General features: G+C 40.6%; 1 protein-coding gene across 1 annotated transcript in view; it reads right to left on the reverse strand.

Annotated features, from left to right (window-relative positions):
* LOC135542663 (SLIT and NTRK-like protein 3) overlaps positions 1-5651 on the reverse strand; it is a 32324-nt gene that overhangs the window by 25014 nt on the left and 1659 nt on the right. The gene's annotated exons all lie outside the window — the stretch shown is intronic.

A 5651-nucleotide genomic window follows, 5' to 3' on the forward strand; every position in this document is an offset into this window, starting at 1 on the left:
ATTCAATTCATTGAGGGGAGATGGGGTTTCTATATTCACAGTATTTTATTGTAATTGGTGCAAGCAGGTTACAGCATGTCAATGAATATATGGTGTTTTTTATTACTTACACTTCTAGAGGCCAGCTTCCAAAGTGGCAGCAACTAAAAGGCCGAACAGACCAACATGACATGGCAGAATGGTCAACCAGTAATGGTTTAAGACTTGCTGCCACTCCAATCTGTCCCCTATACATTTTAAATTGATGGGCCACTACTACCGCATACCAGTTAAATTGGTACAGCACTCCCACTAACAGGTGCAACAAACATAGCCTCTGACAAGGCACGCCTCAAAATATGTTACTGAGCCAGAACAAAATACCATGCACCCACTAGTGTTCCCCCCAAAAAATTGCGATCCAAAAATATGGAAATACAGGAATTCTATCCCTGGTCACAACATTTTCCACTATGAACCATAATTTAGAGTATGCTGCAGTGAAATGTTTCAATGTATTTTACTGTTGTTAATGCCAAAAATGACTGTATAAATTACCATTTTATATTACAGTATGGGCCTTAGAGCACATCACAACATGTACATGCAGGCCTGGCCTACATACCATTATAACCATTTCCAGTTCAATTTCACATTGATCTCAGCTTACATTAATGTGAATTATTATATATATATATAGAGAGAGAGAGAGAGAGAGAGAGAGAGAGAGAAAGGTAGATAAATAGATAGATGTAAGTTACCATTACCCATTACCTTATAAATATATATATGTCTCTGTCTCTCTCTCTCTCTGTCTGTCTCTCTCTTGTCTGTCTCTCTCTCTCTCTCTCTCTCACTGTCTCTCTCAATCTCTCTCTCTCTCTCTCCTGACAGAGATTTAAAAAATGAGAATCTTTCCTCGTAGATGTTTATCAGAGAGGGAGAGACTGAGGCACTTCCAGTAATGTCAATGTGTGTGTGTGTGTTTGCTTGTGTGTGTGTGTGTGTTAGATGATGGTTATAGATTTCAGAGCTCTCAGGTGCATTAGTGTATGATAACAGTTTTCCCACAAAGCTATAATGCACAAACAATGGAAACACACACACAAACACGTACGCGCACATGCACTTGTACGCAGATACAGTGCCTTCGGAAAGTATCCAGACCTCTTGACTTTTTCCACATTTTGTTACGTTACAGCCTTATTCTAAAATTGATTGAATACTTTTTTCCTTCATCAATCTACATACAGTACCCCATAATAACAAAGCGAAAACAGGTTTTTAGACAAATCTTATTTACATAAGTGTTCAGACCCTTTGCTATGAGACTCAAAATTGAGCTCAGATGCATCCTGTTTCCATTGATCATCCTTGAGATGTTTCTACTTGATTGGAGTCCACCATAGGCAAATTCAATTGATTGGACATTATTTGGAAAATCACACACCTGTCTATATAAGGTCCCACAGTTGACAGTGCATGTCAGAGCGAAAACCAATCCATGAGGTCAAAAGAATTGTCCGTAGAGCTCCAAGACAGGATTGTTTTGATGCACAGATCTGGGGAAGGGTACCAAAACATTTCTACAGCATTGAAGGTCCCCAACAACACAGTGGCCTCCATTATTCTTAAATGGAAAAAGTTTGGAACCACCAAGACTCTTCCTAGAGCTGGCCGCCCGGCCAAACTGAGCAATCGGGGGAAAAGGGCCTTGGTCAGGGAGGTGACCAAAAAAAATTGGCCATCAAAGAAAACACTGTCTTGCACACACCCAACACCTCTCATCACTCCGAGAACATCATCCCCACAGGGAAGCATGGTGGTGGCAGCATCATGCTGTGGGGATTTTCTTCACCAGCAGGGACTGGGACACTGGTCAGAATGGAAGGAATGATGGATGGAGCTAAATACAGGGAAATTATTGAGGGAAACCTGTTTCAGTCTTCCAGAGATTTGAAACTGGGACAAAGGTTCACCTTCCAGCAGGACAATGACCCTAAGCATACTGCTAAAGCAACACTTGAGTGGTTTAAGGGGAAACATTTAAATGTCTTGTAATGGCCTAGTCAAAGCCCAGACCTCAATCCAATTGAGAATCTGTGGTATGACTTAAATATTTACCAGCGGAACCCATTCAACTTGAAGGAGCTGGAGCAATTTTGCCTTGAGGAATGGGCAGCAATGCCAGTGGCTAGATGTGCCAAGCTTATAGAGACATACCCCAAGAGACTTGCAGTTGTAATTGCTGCAAAAGGTGGCTCTACAAAGTATTAACTTTGAAGGGGTGAATAGTTATGCATGCCCAAGTTTTCTGTTTTTTTTTGTGTCTTATTTCTTGTTTGTTTCACCATAAAAAATATTTTGCATCTTCATAGTGGTAGGCATGTTGTGTAAATAAAATTATACAAACCCCCCAAAAAGCCATTTTAATTCCAGGCTGTAAGGCAAAAAATATGAAAAATGCCAAAGTGGGTGAGTACTTTCACAAGCAACTGTATTTCTCTGTGAACAATTTAACAACAGACTTTCAGCATGCTTATTTGTATTAGTATTTATTATGGATCCCCATTAGCTGATACGAAGGCAGCAGACACTCTTCTAAAATTAAGGCAGTAGTATACATTTGTAAGGAACAGATACTGTGAGACGAAAAGCAGGTACAGGGAGTGAACAATTAATAAATCACGGACATGAAACAAACCAGAACAGTGTCTGGACAGGGGAAAAATAAAATAACAATACGATAATAATGCTGACAAAGGGAACAAACTAAGGAACAGACAGATATAGAGGGGGCAATCAACAAAGTGAAGGAGTCCAGGTGAGGCCAATGAGCGCTGATGCACGTAATGATGTTGATAGGTGTGCGTAATGACGGGCAGCCTGGCACCCTCGAGCGCCAGGAAGGGGAAGCGGTAGCAGGGACAACATTATAATAAAAATGTTAAACATTAAAATACATTTTACAACAGATTTCACAATACATTAAGTCTGTGCCCTCCGGCCACTACTCTACTACGTCACAGAGCACTCAACATGAGAAGGGCACTCAACATGTACTGCACTGACACAAATGACTGATGATTGGCTGAAAGAAATTGTCATGGCTTTACATCTACCATTTCATGGGTTGAGAGCTATCTATCCAAAAGAACACAGAGGGGCTTCTTTAATGGATGCTTCTCTAATGTAAAACATGGAACGTGTGGTATTCCGCAAGGCAGCTGTCTTGTTCCTTTACTGTTTTCTATTTTTACTAATAATCAACCACGGGCATTTAACAAAACCTGTGAGTCTATGTATGCTGATGATTCAACATTATATTGTCAGGAACCACAGCTAGTGAAATCACTGCAACCCTAAACAAAGAGTTAGACTGTAATTTGTTATGGTCAAAGCATATTGGTTCAATTGTTGTATAGATGTTGAGAGGTATGTCTGTGATAAAGATATGATCAGCATTTTTAACACTACAGTCAACCACAAGTTCTGCAGGCTCTCGTTTGATCTAATTTTGACTATTGCCCGGTGAGGTGGTCAAATGCTGCAAAGAAGGACCTAGAAAAGCTGCAGCTGGCCCAGAACAGAGCAAGCACGTCATGCCCTTCAATATACCCAGAGGTCAATGTCAACAACATCCATGGCGGTCTTTTTTGGCTCAAAGCAGAGGAGAGATTTACTGCATCAATTGTTTTTTGTCATATAGGTCAACTGAACAGCAAACCTGATTTAAAAAAACAAATAAAGCAACTCCTCACAGCACAACACCTCTCCCCCATGTGACCTAATTTGTATGTGTATGTACTGACATAACTGATAGACACACACACACAGAGAGACACACACACACACACTTTAGTTGTAGTTTTAAAAATATTTGTTTATAAATAAGTCTGTAATGTGTATGTACATTTTTTAAATATATGTAAATTCTAAAGTATTTTTGTCTGTAATGTCTTTTTTTGTTATGTGTCAGACCCAAGGAAGACTAGCTATCGCCGTTGGCGTCACCTAATGGGGATCCTAATAAAAATAATAAATCATAAAGGGAGCCAACAGAGATGCTAATCAGATACCTCTGTCTATTCTCTGGGGGTAGAGTTGTGCACTGTGTGTGTGAGTGTACTTTTTAGACTGTTGGAGGAGCCTCTAAAATAGGTAGTCTATTTATACTCAGGTACTGTCTATGTTAAGAGCTGTCCAGCGCTGAAATTGACTGCATTATACCTCTCTTCTCTTCCTCTTTTTTGTTCATTCCTCTGCACCGTTAAACCTGACAAATACCTCTTCTTTCTTTCTTTCTTTCTTTCTTTCTTTCTTTCTTTCTTTCTTTCTTTCTTTCTTTCTTTCTTTCTTTCTTTCTTTCTTTCTTTCTTTCTTTCTTTCTTTCTTTCTTTCTTTCTTTCTTTCTTTCCCTACTCTCCTCTTCTGTGGACTCCACCCAGCCAGAGACGAGACACTCTGCTCTGGCTTCTACTCACCTCTAGTCTCTTGCATTTGGTTCTGGAAAATAAACAAACAAACAAACAAACACATACACACACACACACACCTACACACACACACACGCACACACACACGCACACACGCACGCACGCACGCACGCACGCATGCACGCACACACACACACACACACACACCAGCTAATGAATTAAACCCCCTGCTTTAATTAGGGTTTTAATCAGTTGCCATGGGAACCTCGGCCCTTTAGAATCTAAAGTCAGACGAAGTACACACACACACACACACACACACACACACACACACACACACACACACACACACACACACACACACACACACACACACACACACACACACACACACACACACACACACAAAGACAGAGAGACAAATATAATATAAATAAATTGCATAGAATTACATAGAGTAGACTGTATTTTTGTAAGTATTGTTGAATCTTCCCTGGCCTGGTTCTGCATTAAACAGACTGAAGTCTGTGGTTTCATTAGTCATTATCAGGATATCCAGCACATTATCATTGGTCTTCAGTCTGTTCAGGATAATGAGAGTCTAATCTGTGTCTCTGCAAATGGCCCAAAAGCAAGATCATGCCTTAATTAAGCCATCGCTCGTTCAACTGTAGGCCTACAGACGATCAACAGACAAACTCTATCAATATCTGCCCTGTTGTCGCCTACCCCCTAGCGGCTCAACACTGTCACTGGAAGGTTTGGAATTTAGGAAGCAAATCAATAGAACGTATCACTTGTATTCTACTGTATCTGCATCACAATGTACAGTTGCCTACCTCAAGCCTATCCATGGACAAACCAACAAGCGACTATAAACTACCTCGATGCTGATTTTATTACGGTGCAATGAATGAGTGCTGGGAAATATAAACTCATTATGGACTGCTGTAACGCGGGACTGTGGTAAGTATAGGTCCTGCCAGACAATTTATCGACACTGTCCATTTTGTTGTTGCTGCTAGTGCTACAGTATTTGTTAGTTACAATGTAATAAACAGTCTCGTGTTGCTGCTACAATGTAACCACAATGTGAAGAGTAGAGAGGTTCCCACGTGTGGCGTATTTTTGCCCAATCACGGTCGTTTAAAGTTTCCGTAATTACGCCCCTGGGTGTGTCTGCCTTGTTCCGGAGCAATCGAATGTTGCAATGTTGAAATGCTCTTGGCGTTCGAC

This window comes from Oncorhynchus masou, chromosome 6 (genome assembly GCF_036934945.1).
Source record: "Oncorhynchus masou masou isolate Uvic2021 chromosome 6, UVic_Omas_1.1, whole genome shotgun sequence".
Lineage (NCBI taxonomy): Eukaryota > Metazoa > Chordata > Actinopteri > Salmoniformes > Salmonidae > Oncorhynchus > Oncorhynchus masou.